General features: G+C 41.3%; 1 gene segment (V, D, J or C); it reads right to left on the reverse strand.

Moving 5' to 3' along the window:
- LOC307046484 (Ig heavy chain C region-like) lies at nt 1–9,397 on the reverse strand. The segment is given in 4 exons: nt 9,370–9,397; nt 8,869–9,180; nt 4,178–4,421; nt 1–376 (listed from the first exon to the last, which is right to left on the reverse strand).
- Between the last annotated feature and the right edge of the window lie 6,499 nt (nt 9,398–15,896).

The raw sequence follows: 15,896 nt of genomic DNA on the forward strand, positions 1-15,896 counted from the left end.
CTAGCCCTCACACTGGCTCCTGTGGAGGGACTGGGTCTGGCTGTGGGCATGATGGAGGACCTTGCAGGAGTACAGCTCTCCTGACATCCAGCGCTCCTGGCTCAGGCTCAGGCTGCTGCTGCTGCTGTAGAGTCCGCTCTTCTCCTCCTCCGAGCTGCTCAGGACCCCCTCTGTCACCTGTGTGCCGTCCACCTCCCAGCTCACCACGGCTCCCTGAGGAGAGTAGCCGGTCAGCAGGCAGGCCAGCGTGAGCGAGCCCCCAGAGAGCTGCTCAGAGGAGGAGGGGGCCAGCAGAGAGACGGAGGGCCTGAGCATGGAGCCCGCTGCAGGGGAGAGAGACACAAGGAGCAGATGAACTTCCACTGAGGGACAGACACTGTGAGACAGAGTCCATACAGGACACATTCAAACATTCAGAGGCTTTACTGTCATATGCACAGTAGCTGCAGTGAATCAGAACCAGAGTCAGAATACCTTTAGTAGTCCCACAGAGGGGACATTCACGCTGTGACAGCAGAAAAGAGCCAGAGACAGCTTCATGTTACGAAGAAGCATGCATACAAAAGTATTCAAGTAAAAAAAAGTTATAATATAATAAAAAATAAAATAAAAAGTTACACGATTTACAAAATACACATCCTGTAACAGTTCTGAGGATTTAGCAGCCAGGTATATATTGCACATATTGCACATATTGCACATATTGCACATATTGCACATATTGCACATATTGCACATGGCGATGTAGATAAGCCAATGAAAAGCCCAAGGCTCCTCCAACAATGCAACATACAAATATGTAGGACATAAAACAATAAAACATATTTTAAAAACATTCAAATAGTTCCAGAACAAACAGAATGAGGAAGGAAATGAGGGTTTGATAAATAAAATCAAATGTTAAACTTGATGTTTGGAGTTAGAGTGTTATTCTGTAGCTCTCATCAGAACAAGAATTATACATTGAAGGTACAGGACAGAGAAACTGGGGGTCAGCTGTGAGCATGAGCTGTGATCACGAGAGGAGCTGAGGCATGGGAGAACACGAGGGTTTCATTCATCAAATCAAACGGTGATACTTTATATCATTCTGCCATTTAAAATAATGAATCTTCTTCTTTGGCACTCATCCAAACTCCTGAAGAGTTACATGAAAGTATGCAACGTAATGAAGGTGTTCATGTAATGATCATTATATGAAAAGCTTTATCTCTGCTTTACAATGTTTCAGAATGAATAACTAATCTCTGCAATCATTTACTGTTAAGAAAAACAAAAAGTAACATCTTCTACAGTTGAAGACTTTGTCATCTGTTTGTTTCACTTCCTTTGAACTCTTTGAAACTAACGGACTGTGAACGCACCCTGCAGCGACTCTGAATGTACAAAAACACACTTTCATTTGTTTTAACGGATCCTCAGCAGATTTTATATCAAACACTTGTTGAATGTTAAAATATATAAATATTCAAATTCAAATCACAATTAGATGTTATGACATAGCAGCTGTTCTTTGGTCAATTGTGAGCTAAACATGTGTTTATATCTTATTAAAAAAGAAAAGTAAAACGTACATATAATTCACCGTAACATCTTCTTCAATATTAAATAAAACTAACTTTGCTTAATATTTTTAAATTCTTCAGACAAGCTTTATAGATTAAAAAAAATATCAACATAATGTATAATATCCAAAAATAATGTCTTGATTTATCATATTCTGATTCAAAAGGAAATGTAATGTTTTGTGTTAGAAAATTCAAGTCTCTGGTACTTACAGTGAACGATGAGTTTGGTTCCTCCACCAAAAGTCCACCACAGTGATACAAACTCATTGAGTGGCCGTACAAAAACCTCCTGCTCTGTCAACAAGCATGTATCACTGAGAGAGCTCCCTGATCTCACTGATAACAGAGACACATATACAGTTTTTAAATCAACAAAGCTTTTCTAAAGATATGGATTACATATCTGGAAGAATTAAAATGATTTATGTCATTTTTCATCACTTTTCTACACCTGGCAGAGAAACCATTACAGTCTGCTACACAACTAACTTTGTCAGTTTTATATTAGTTTCTACACGGTTAAATGAACATGAGGCTTTGAAATAATAGTTATTAACAAATGTATTTGAAACAGAACTGAAACATGTTATTTATCTACAGTGAATCTCTGTATGTATGTTAATGTCAGACAAACAGACATATCATACCAACCACAGTGGAGACAAACTCAAATCCTCATCTCCACTCCTGATATAAATCTGTTCTTCCATTCAGATGATAGACGGTGTAAATCCAGACAGTGTTCCTCCTGGTTTCGTGTCCCACGTTGCCTTCAGTGTGCTGAGAGCAGAGACATCATTTCCATAGAGAGGAGGCTTTGCATGGTCAGCTGATCCTCCAGTGAACTGAGAAGGTTTATAGTCCTGTGAGTTCAACACTGCAGGACTCACATCTGTCAGTCAGCAGAAAGCACCATGACTCTCATCACCATCCTCATCTGGACGCTGGCCTGCTGCTGTTTCACAGGTTCATTCACTCAGCAACATTTCAAACATCATGTGCTGCCTTTCCTCTCCTTTCTTTCTGCTGAGAAATCAATCATCTGTTTTTGTGTGCAGGATGCAGCGGTCAGGTGACTGTGACTCAGCCTGCAGTCGAGACGTCTGCTCCAGGATCCACCCTCACTCTCACCTGTAAAACCAGCTCAACTGTTTATTCCAGCTGCGGTGTTAGTAATGGTTATGATTGTATGTCCTGGTATCAACAGAAATCTGGACAGCCTCCAAAGCTCCTGATAAAACTTGCGAGCACACGTGAATCAGGAACAGAACCTCGGTTTAGTGGCAGTGGAAGCAGATCTGACTTCTCTCTGACCATCACTGGACTGAAGGCTGAAGATGCAGCAGTTTATTACTGCCAGAGTTACCACAGTGCTTATGTGTTCACACAGTGATTTGTCGTCGTACAAAAACCTCCCTCAGTCAGACTGCAGAGACTCTGAGCTGTTACAGCAGGAACCACCTGCAGCTGCTGAAGAGGAAGAGACTGACACAGCCCACTGAACTCAGAGCTGACAGGAACCCACCCAGCACTATTCACTTCTTATTCTTAAATATACAGATGTTAATGGATTAATGAGATTAAACCCAGTCCAAAACACATTCTATGTAAAAGCAGCATTATACACAAACCTTATTGTGATCTCTGCTTCCCCGAATTAAATCAACAAACGCTCTTTAGCTTTTCCCCACATGTCTCCACTCGGTGTGCTTCACAGCAGGAGCATCTCTGGCCTCTCTGGAGTTATTATTTAATCATTATTATAAAGATCCTGATTCAAAATGACAAAGATCAATCTAATGAAGTCTTTCAAATGTTAAACTGTGGTTAGACGTTTAGTTTGAACATGATTTGACCCCTGACCCCCCCTGAGTCCACCAGTGCAAAGCAGAGGCTTTAGGACTAGATGATGAGGCCGGTAGCGGAGGGGAAGAAGCTGTTCAGGGGGAGAGAGGTTCTGGTCCTGATGGAGAGAGGTTCTGGTCCTGATGGAGAGAGGTTCTGGTCCTGATGGAGAGAGGCTCTGGTCCTGATGGAGAGAGGTTCTGGTCCTGATGGAGAGAGGCTCTGGTCCTGATGGAGAGAGGCTCTGGTCCTGATGGAGAGAGTTCTGGTCCTGATGGAGCCTTCTACCAGATGGGAAGGTGGAGCAGTTTGTGTCCAGGGTGGTAGGGGTCAAAGTCAAAGCCAACTGTATTGTCAATCTTCCAGTTTGTGTGTACAGACAGAGAGATCGAAGTAACATTTCCCAAAATCCCGAATATAAAAGAAATGTATATTAAAATATGTGTGTATATTTTATATATATATATACAGAATCAAAGACACATTTGTACATGTGCACACATTAAGACCTAAATAAAAACACAACAATCAATATACAAAATAACAGTCACTTCAATGTTTGAGAATGTACATTAGTGCAACATTGTCCATAGAATGTGCAAAATATTAGTGCATTAGTCGGACTCTATCTCCCCGCCTCAGGGTCCTGGAGGCCTGCAGGTGAAGGAGGGAGGGCAGATTGCTGCCGACCCCCCTCTCTGCAGAGCAGATGATGAGCCCTGCTCCTCGGCTGCAGCCCTGCTCCTCGGCTAGCTGCAGCGTACCAGATGGTGATGGAGGAGGTGAGGATGGACTCCATGATGGAGGTGTAGAAGTTCACCATCATTGTATTAGGCAGGTTGAAGCTCTTCAGCTGCCTCAGGAAGAACATCCTCTGCTGGGCTTTTGTGATTATGGAGCTGATGTGCTGCTCCCACTTGAGGTCCTGGGTGATGATGGTGCCCAGGAAGCAGAAAGACTCCACAGCAGAGACTGGGGAGTCCCACAGAGTGATGGGGGCCAGTGGGGCTGATTGAGAGCGTTTAGCTCCAGGTTTTCATTTCATTTCAAGCCTTTATTTATCCGGGTGTATCCCCTTGAGATCATTGATCTCTCTTTCAAGGGAGACCTGCTCAAGTAGGTTCCACATGAAACATAGAAACATAAACAGAACATCAAAAAGGACATCTCACAGCATCATTACAGGGATTACAATTTAAAATAACTATCCACATGAACAGGTACCAACAGCTTCCGATTGAGTAGCATCCAACCGAGCTTTAAAAACATTTAGTGGCATCAGATCGCTCAGTTTCCATTTAATTTGCAGACTATTCCAAGACAGTGGAGCTGCACATCTAAAAGCCATCTTCCCTAAGACAGTCCTAGCAGTTGGCACATTTAATAAAACCACAGCATGCGATCTCAGGCAGTAGCCACTTACAATTCGCCGTGAGATCAGGGAGCAGATGTAGGATGGAAGTTTCCCTAACATGGCTTTGTATATGAAAATGTACCAGTGACTGAGCCTCCGTACAGTTAGTGAAGGCAAACCAGCCCTTGCATACAGGGTACAGTGATGGGTTAATGCTTTACAGTTTGTCACAAGTCTCAGAGCACTGTGATAGGCAGCATCTAACTTGATCAGGTGGGCAGGTGCATTCATATAGATCAGATCACCATAGTCCAGCACAGGTAAACAGGTCACAGTGACTAGCCTTTTCCTGGCCTCAAATGAGAAACAGGACTTGTTCCTGTAGAAGAAACCTAGCCTAACCCTCAGTTTTTTAAGAAGGTTATTGACATGAAGTTTAAAAGTGAGACAATCATCAAGCCAGATACCAAGGTATTTATAACAGGTAACCACTTCAAGTTTTATTCCTTGCGTAGTTACAATATGTAAAACAGGCTATGGTGTCTTTTTAGCTTTTGAAAAGAGCATTACCTTGGTTTTATCGACATTTAAAAGAAGCTTTAGCTCAGAGAGCTGAGTCTGAATAATGTTAAAAACTGCTTGCAATTTAACACCAGCCTCCTGAATGGAGGGACCTGCACAATACATCACGGTATCATCCACATAAAAATGTAAAGTGGCTCCATCTACATTTTCACCTAAACTTCTGATGTAGATGGAGAATAAAAGTGGACCTAAAACAGAACCTTGAGGAACACCATTAGTAATGTTTAACCACTCAGAAGACAGCCCATCAAAGTGAACACATTGGGACCTTTCAGAGAGGTAGTTCACAAACCACCCCACTGCATGGCTGGATATGCCAATACTGAGTAGCCTCTGCTTCAAGATGCGATGATCGACGGTATCAAACGCTTTGGACAGGTCAATAAACAGAGCTGCACAACTCTGCTTTTTATCTAAAATACTCGCCACATCATTCACCACTTTCATTGTGGCAGTGATGGTGCTATGTTGCTTTCTGAGGCCTGACTGATGTTTAGACAGGATGTCATTTTTACATAAAAACTCCTTTTCCTTTTCACTCACTAGGCGTTCGAGCACCTTCGCCAGAACTGACAATTTAGAGATGGGCCTATAATGATTTAATAAAGTAGCCTCCCCTCCTTTTAGCAAAGGCAGGATATAAGCTGCTCCATACTTTTGGAATTGTGTTCGTGTTGAGGGAGAGGTTAAAAAGAGAAGTAAGAGGTGGAGCAATAAAATCTGCAGCTATCTTTAAAAAGAAATGTTCTACGTTGTCCGGGCCAGCCGGTTTCTTAGGATCTTACTTGGATAAGGCTTCATGAACGGCTTCAATAGAAAAAGGAGTAAAAGTGAAAGGACTTTCCAGACCACATTGTTCAGAGTCACGGATTGGGGTGTTCACAGAAGCAGAGTTAGAAACAGAATCAAACAGAGAGCCACAGGACACAAAATGCTCATAAAAACAATTTAGCATAGTGGCCCTGTCCGATATAGAGCCAGATGCTGTTGTAAGGCACGGAGCTCATTACGGATTTCATCGATTTTATGGCTTTCCAACATTTTCCAGGATTATTCAGGTTCTTTGTGCACTGACAGATAATACTTGGACTTAGCACTTTTGATTTGTGATGTGAAGCTGTTCCTTAGCTGCCTAAAACGCAGCCATTCTACCTCTGAGCCTGATTTCCTAGCCTTTGCCCAGGCCTTGTTTCTCTCATGCAGGAGACTGGACAGTTCAGCAGAAAACAAAGGATTGTCTCGTCCCTTCACTCTAAATGTACGCAGGCGTGCATTTCCATCCATAATTCATAATACCAAGATAAAAATAAGACCATGCAGTTTCTACATCATCACACAGATCGATTCTTTCCCAATGAAAACCAAACAGACCGTGGAGAAAACCCTGCTCCACAAAATGTTTTATGTCTCTCTTAATAATAATGCGAGGTTTAACCTTTTGAACTTTAGTGTCCCTCATTGTGGATACAGCACAGTGATCACTCAGATCATTTGCAAATACTCCCACAGATGAGTATTTATGGGGAACATTAGTTAAGATGAGATCAATTAGGGAGGATTTATTTGGGAACTTAATGTTAGGGCGAGTAGGACCGTCAACAATCTGAGTAACATTCAAAGAGATACAAAGGTTTTTAAAATCCTCTGATACTGTAGTTAACCAGTCCCAGTTGAAATCTCCAAGTAGCACTATTTCCTTGTAGTCTAGTTGAGATAAAAGATTTGCCAACGAAGACAAGGAGTCCTTGACAGCTGAGGGGGGTCTGTAGGTTGTTGTCCCTGCACCAAGTAAGGGATCAGGAAAAGAGCTAAAGGGGGAGAACAGATTCAATCTCACATCAATATGAAGTTGTTCTGAACCTGGACAGCCAGCAGAGGGCAGCCTGCTGGGACAATAAAGTATATCTCTTATATTTGTTTATTAAGCACAGAGGCCTTTGGTAAACTGAACAGACAGAAACAGCAGAGAGTTGAGGAACAGAAAGTTTCTACATGTTCTCCATGAGTCCACAGGGAGATGTAGCCTCTACTTCCTCCACCTCCTCTCTCTCTCTGTTTCTCAAGGACAGGTGTCTGTGTGATGTGTGAAATGTCATTTGCATGATTGTAATGCTTCACTGCTCCTCACAGCTTTAAGGTCTTGTGTCACGTAGAGTCTGAACCGTGTTCCTGCACTCATCCTGAAAACTGGAGATCATGTTGTCAGTAACTCTGCTTGTCATGTTGGGCTTTCTGTGTCAGGGTGAGAGACTTTGAAAATGTATCATCTGAAATGATAGGAGTAATGTATGTGTGGTTCAATGTTTGTCTTTCCTTTTCATGTTTGCATCCAATGTGCTTTGTCTTTAACTCTTTCTGTTATCATTTAAACTGCTGCTCCATGTTGTTGGTTATCTAACATTTCACTTCTCATTTCAGAGTCTTCTGCCAACAAGTTCCTGACTCAGACTGACACATCCAAGACTGTTAGTCCTGGAGGGACTGTGACCATCAGCGCTACAGGGAGCTCTAATATTGGTGGTCGTCTCAGTTGGTATCTTCAGAAACCTGGACAGGCTCCTAAACTTCTTATATACTCATCATCAACTCTGTTCTCTGGAACTGAGCCTAGATTCAGTGGTACTAGATCTGGTACTCAGTACACTTTAACCATCAGTAACTTTAAGGATGTTGATGCAGGAGATTAATATTGTCTGGGTGGTCATGGTGATGGCACGTTCACACAGTGATTTAGAGCCGTACAAAAACCTCCTTCAGTCTGAAGTGAAGCGTCCTGCTGCAGCTGCAGAGGTGAAGAGACTGAGAGGAGGAGAACTGATCCAGTGAACACAAGAGTCATCAAGCAGAACCACCATGAATCCAGATAAAGCTGAAACACACTCACAGACACTCTTCAACACCCTGTTTAAACTATATTAATGTCACCCTGAACACTGAGCTGACAGGAACTTCACCAAACACTAACTCCATATTCACACTATGTTGAAAAAATAAATACTTGAAAATCTAAACATCTACTCTCTGCTCAGATTAAAGGCTGATCTTATTTATGAGCCATAAACTTTCTGCCTCACTAAAAATCAAGTTCACATTTGGATCAAATTCTTAATCACGATAAAACAGTGAAGTAACTTTCCTTCACCACCACGTCAATTTCGTTACCAATTAAAAAATAAATATCCAAAGCTTTATCTTGTTCTGCTGATAGAAGTGCAGAATGTTATAAAACCTTTGAATGTCTCACTACTTTAAATAAAACACCAAACACTTCATCATGTTATTTATCAGAGAAAGCTTTATTAGGAACATCCTGAATCATCAACATGACAGTTACTAAGCACACTCTCATCTCTGCTGAGCTTCACACATCACTCTCTAAGTTGTTGCTGTCCAACACTTTACAGCAGTGTTGTTCTCGGCCACACAAAGCTTCACTTCCCTCTCCAAACATTAAAGCTCCTGATGATCAGAGCAGCATGTGTTCTCCTGGGCTCCAGCGGCCCCTCTAGCCCTCACACTGGCTCCTGTGGAGGGACTGGGTCTGGCTGTGGGCATGATGGAGGACCTTGCAGGAGTACAGCTCTCCTGACATCCAGCGCTCCTGGCTCAGGCTCAGGCTGCTGCTGCTGCTGTAGAGTCCGCTCTTCTCCTCCTCCGAGCTGCTCAGGACCCCCTCTGTCACCTGTGTGCCGTCCACCTCCCAGCTCACCACGGCTCCCTGAGGAGAGTAGCCGGTCAGCAGGCAGGCCAGCGTGAGCGAGCCCCCAGAGAGCTGCTCAGAGGAGGAGGGGGCCAGCAGAGAGACGGAGGGCCTGAGCATGGAGCCCGCTGCAGGGGAGAGAGACACAAGGAGCAGATGAACTTCCACTGAGGGACAGACGCTGTGAGACAGAGTCCATACAGGACACATTCAAACATTCAGAGGCTTTACTGTCATATGCACAGTAGCTGCAGTGAATCAGAACCAGAGTCAGAATACCTTTAGTAGTCCCACAGAGGGGACATTCACGCTGTTACAGCAGAAAAGAGCCAGAGACAGCTTCATGTTACGAAGAAGCTTGCATACAAAAGTATTCAAGTAAAAAAAAGTTATAATATAATAAAAAATAAAATAAAAAGTTACACAATTTACAAAATACACATCCTGTAACAGTTCTGAGGATTTAGCAGCCAGGTATATATTGCACATATTGCACATATTGCACATATTGCACATATTGTACATATTGCACATATTGCATATATTGCACATATTGCACATATTGCACATATTGCACATATTGCACATGGCGATGTAGATAAGCCAATGAAAAGCCCAAGGCTCCTCCAACAATGCAACATACAAATATGTAGGACATAAAACAATAAAAGATATTTTAAAAACATTCAAATAGTGCCAGAACAAACAGAATGAGGAAGGAAATGAGGGTTTAATAAATAAAATAAAATGTTAAACTTGATGTTTGGAGTTAGAGTGTTATTCTGTAGCTCTCATCAGAACAAGAATTATACATTCAGAAAGTGGGGGTCAGCTGTGAGCATGAGCTGTGATCACAAGAGGAGCTGAGGCATGGGAGAACACGAGGGTTTCATTCATCAAATCAAACGGTGATACTTTATATCATTCTGCCATTTAAAATAATGAATCTTCTTCTTTGGCACTCATCCAAACTCCTGAAGAGTTACATGAAAGTATGCAACGTAATGAAGGTGTTCATGTAATGATCATTATATGAAAAGCTTTATCTCTGCTTTACAATGTTTCAGAATGAATAACTAATCTCTGCAATCATTTACTGTTAAGAAAAACAAAAAGTAACATCTTCTACAGTTGAAGACTTTGTCATCTGTTTGTTTCACTTCCTTTGAACTCTTTGAAACTAACGGACTGTGAACGCACCCTGCAGCGACTCTGAATGTACAAAAACACACTTTCATTTGTTTTAACGGATCCTCAGCAGATTTTATATCAAACACTTGTTGAATGTTAAAATATATAAATCTTAAAATGCAAATCACAATTAGATGTTATGACATAGCAGCTGTTCTTTGGTCAATTGTGAGCTAAAAATGTGTTTATATCTTATTAAAAAAGAAAAGTAAAACGTACATATAATTCACCGTAACATCTTCTTCAATATTAAATAAAACTAACTTCGCTTAATATTTTTAAATTCTTCAGACAAGCTTTATAGATGTAAAAAAAGATCAACATAATGTATAATATCCAAAAATAATGTCTTGATTTATCATATTCTGATTCAAAAGTAAATGTAATGTTTTATGTTATAAAATTCAAATCTCTGGTACTTACAGTGAACGATGAGTTTGGTTCCTCCACCAAAAGTCAACCACAGTGATACAAACTCATTGAGTGGCCGTACAAAAACCTCCTGCTCTGTCAACAAGCATGTATCACTGAGAGAGCTCCCTGATCTCACTGATAACAGAGACACATATACAGTTTTTAAATCAACAAAGCTTTTCTAAAGATATGGATTACATATCTGGAAGAATTAAAATGATTTATGTCATTTTTCATCACTTTTCTACACCTGGCAGAGAAACCATTACAGTCTGCTACACAACTAACTTTGTCAGTTTTATATTAGTTTCTACACGGTTAAATGAACATGAGGCTTTGAAATAATAGTTATTAACAAATGTATTTGAAACAGAACTGAAACATGTTATTTATCTACAGTGAATCTCTGTATGTATGTTAATGTCAGACAAACAGACATATCATACCAACCACAGTGGACACAAACTCAAATCCTCATCTCCACTCCTGATATAAATATGTTCTTCCATTCAGATGATAGACGGTGTAAATCCAGACAGTTCTCCTCCTGGTTTCGTGTCCCACGTTGCCTTCAGTGTGCTGAGAGCAGAGACATCATTTCCATAGAGAGGAGGCTTTGCACGGTCAGCTGATCCTCCAGTGAACTGAGAAGGTTTATAGTCCTGTGAGTTCAACACTGCAGGACTCACATCTGTCAGTCAGCAGAAAGCACCATGACTCTCATCACCATCCTCATCTGGACGCTGGCCTGCTGCTGTTTCACAGGTTCATTCACTCAGCAACATTTCAAACATCATGTGCTGCCTTTCCTCTCCTTTCTTTCTGCTGAGAAATCAATCATCTGTTTTTGTGTGCAGGATGCAGCGGTCAGGTGACTGTGACTCAGCCTGCAGTCGAGACGTCTGCTCCAGGATCCACCGTCACTCTCACCTGTAAAACCAGCAGAGATGTTTACGTAGATAGCAATGGTCAACGTATGTTCTGGTATCAACAGAAATCTGGACAGCCTCCAAAGCTCTTAATAAGATCAGTGAGCACACGTGTATCAGGAACAGAACCTCGGTTTAGTGGCAGTGGAAGCGGCTCTGACTTCTCTATGACCATCACTGGACTGAAGGCTGAAGATGCAGCAGTTTATTACTGTCAGAGTTCCCACCTCATAAACAGTGCTTGGGTGTTCACACAGTGATTTGTCGTCGTATAAAAACCTCCCTCAGTCAGACTGCAGAGACTCTGAGCTGTTACAGCAGGAACCACCTGCAGCTGCTGAAGAGGAAGAGACTGACACAGCCCACTGAACTCAGAGCTGACAGGAACCCACCCAGCACTATTCACTTCTTATTCTTAAATATACAGATGTTAATGGATTAATGAGATTAAACCCAGTCCAAAACACATTCTATGTAAAAGCAGCATTATACACAAACCTTATTGTGATCTCTGCTTCCCCGAATTAAAACATCAAACGCTCTTTAGCTTTTCCCCACATGTCTCCACTCGGTGTGCTTCACAGCAGGAGCATCTCTGGCCTCTCTGGAGTTATTATTTAATCATTATTATAAAGATCCTGATTAAAAATGACAAAGATCAATCTAATGAAGTCTTTCAAATGTTAAACTGTGGCTGATTAAAACCCTCTTATTTACATCAATCAATGAACTGATCCATTAGTTAACCTCAAATTCACATCTTGGTTCAAAACTTCAGGTTTTCTAACAACCAGTTTCATTGAAGTTTCCTGAAATGTTGTTTTGTTCCATTATTGAAACCAAAAACAGCAGGAACATCCAAGAGACGTTGAGTTTGAACATGATTTGACCCCTGACCCCCCCTGAGACCACCAGTGCAAAACAGAGGCTTTAGGACTAGCAGACGTACATCAGAATCAGAATCAAGTTTATTACCAGATACTTTGACACATACAAGGAATTAGCTTTGGTGTCTGGTGGTACGAACATAAACAATCTAAGAAAATAAGTTGCCATCGTGGGTACAAAATATAAAGATAATATAAATAAGTATTTACACCAAATATAAATATACAAAGACCTTAAAAGCTAAAAAACTAAAATACTTAGGACTATTAATATATGGCAAACGACAGTGAATTATATTTTAAAGTGGAGGGCTGTGCAGACATGTGTAAAATGCGGTCAGAGTTGAGCATGAACATGGCTCTCAGAATTAAGAAAGGAAAAAGAACAAGGTGTTGTTCACTTAAGGTGCAATAATGTAATTCTGTGTGACTGGTGAAGCCACACTCAGTCTACTATTCTACATACTTATTAGTGTGAATGCTGTTCAACTATTGTTCTACAAATCTTTATTCTTCCACATCTTATTATTGTGCTTTCTTCCTGTATGTTCCTGCCTGTGTACATGACATAAACTGCTCACAACCAATTGCCCCTTGCAGGATTAATAAAGTTGTTGATTGATTGATTATTTCCACCAGATTTCGCCGTCTAACTACTTCAGCATACTTTCAGCTAGAAAGACCATTCAAATATTACAATCTTCAGCTCTTTCAGGACATGTCTGCTATGACTTTTCTTGTTTTGACATTTATACTTTTTAAAAATATACCGCTTTTTAAACTTTTATTTGTACAATGTATCCCCATGGGAGTATCCTTCAAATCCTCTTTTACCGACATCGTGTTTAAAATGCTGCTCCTTCAGAATACTTTCAGCTACAGACTTCATTCCAACTTTGAAACGGTCACACAACATTCAGCTATTACATTTGTATTCAGCTTTTTTATATCTTTTAGAGTTTCTCACTCATCAACGTTTACATTTTGGTAAATGTGCAGGACGTTGTAGATTATATAATGGTTGTCTATGGGATGTACTCTTCAGGGCTAGAGAGCGTGACATCATCACTTAGAGTGTAGAGGGTGGTGCATCTGCCTGGTTTGGCACCCCCACTATAACTTTCTCAAGGGTGGTCGTACTGTCACCAAAATCACACTGGTGTTTGCTGTCCCCCTCTAGCTTCTGCACACTAAAATATTTGACTCTGGGCTCAGCAGGTGAGAAACTAAAGAGGGGCTTCCATATGTGGCAGACCAGGTGTTGGTTTGATTTGGCACGCCACCCCCACTAAAACTTTGTCCAAGATAGTTGTACTGTCACCAAAATCACACCGGTGTTGGTTCTTTCCATCTTATCTGAGAAGGATTTTCATCTTCTGTCTAATGTTATGTTGGTGTCTCGTTTCGGTCATAACGCCATTTGCTGGTTTCAGATTTATCTAACCCAGCGGTTCCCAAACTTTGCCATGCAAAGACCCCCATATAGCATTATACTCTGGCGGGGACCCCCCTGTTGCAATTTTTTTTTTAAATGATGTGTACAAGTGCCTCCCGATTGAACATGCAGTGCGTTGCCACTACATTTGGGGCCTTCTGCCTGATCGAAGCTGTCCCTCCGCTTTCTTTGCCTGTCATAGCCCCACTTCCCCATCTGAACACACACCCACACAACGAGACCAGTCAAGTCCGTTTGAGATGATGTACTCATCTAAAACTTGGAAAATGTCTCTTCCAGTGGTCCTACCTTCCATTGCTTTGCAAAATAATATTTCCTCAACAAAGTTGTCTTCTGAAATAAATCTGATGTATGCAAGGCAATTCTGCGACATTTGCTACATCTGTGCTCTCATCCAGCTCCCGAGCGAAACATTCACTAGCTCTCACTTGCTCCAAAAGCTGAGCAGATTTTCACTCTCAGTAGTGGCATCTCGATTCTGATTGGCTTGAAGGGAGGACGTGCGATTCAAAAACAAAAAATATGAAAAGATTGGCATCAAAGGACACATAGATTGATAGATATGTAGTTATTAATAACATCTAAAAGAATAAATAATAATCAAACTTAAAAAAAAAAAATCCTGTTTCCCTCAAACTTTTTGTGACCCCCCTGGCGTCCCCCCCGGGGGGTCGGGGCCCCCACTTTGAAAAACACTGATCTAACCGACCATACTCAATGCGTCAGGTTGGGTAGTACTGTCTCTGAGCCTGTCACCCTGGAGAAGGGAGTTCCACAGGGCTCTATTTTGGGGCCCTTGCTCTTTTTATTATATGTAAACAATATTTGTAATCAGATGCAATTCTCAACTTATCATATGTATTCTGATGACACTATTTTATACTCATGTGCTCCTTCTCTGGATATGGCCGTTTCCAATTTAAAATCTGATTTTATCAACCTGCAGCATACGCTTCTTGATTCTAAACTGCTATTGAACGGTAAGAAAACCAAAGCAATGCTTTTTGCTCCCAAGTCAGCGTCCTCTTGCCTCTCCATTGACACCCTTACTGGCGTTGAGTTTGTCGATACATACAAATATCTGGGCTTTTGGTTGGACAGAAATCTAAAACTTTAAACACCACATTGAAGTTCTAACTAAGAAATTGAAATTCACTCTTGGCTTCCTTTACAGACTTAAACATTGTTTTTCAACTTCTTCCCGTAAAAGGTTGGTCTCTGGCTTATTCCTGTCCCAGCTTGACTACGGTGATACAATCTATAGATTTGCCTGTCCCACTGTTTTGGCCAAACTTGACCCTCTCTACCATGCTGCACTGCGTTATATATCAAATGCACCTCTAGGTCTCATCATTGCAAACTGTATAGCCTAACTGGATGGTCCTCACTTAGTATGCGTAGGATGCAGCATTGGTTTTTATTATTGTATAAAGCCATTTTAGGAAAGCTTCCACTGTACATATGTGCCAGATTTGCTCCAGTTTGTGACTCTAACAACCTCAGACCCAGTGCCTGGACACGGTTCAAGGTTCCTGCTGAGTGGACTGAGGCTGGGAAAAGGAGTCTTTTTTATTCTGGTCCTTGGTCTTGGAATGACCTTCAATCAAGTCTCAAACTGATGGCTCTTGTCCCTATAGCCTGTTTTAAATTGAAGTTGTCTGAGGTCCTTACCACCAGCTGCTCTTGCAGTAATAAGTAGTGTACCTTTCTTACTGTCCCTAATGTGCTCAATGTAGGGACTGCTGTTCGTCTTTTCTTTACTTAGTTGTGTTCTCTGTATTTTAAATGTCTGTGTTATGTGTAAGAACGTGTAGCGTTGCTGCCTTCTTGGCCAGGTCAGCATTGTAAATGAGATTTTGTCTCAATGTTTTCATCTGGTTAAATAAAGGTTAAATACATTTCTTATAAAGCCATGGAAAGAGATGCACGATGCAACTTAGAGACAAAATGAGCAAAGAGAGAGAGGA

Source organism: Notothenia rossii (genome assembly GCF_949606895.1).
Source record: "Notothenia rossii genome assembly, chromosome: 7".
Lineage (NCBI taxonomy): Eukaryota > Metazoa > Chordata > Actinopteri > Perciformes > Nototheniidae > Notothenia > Notothenia rossii.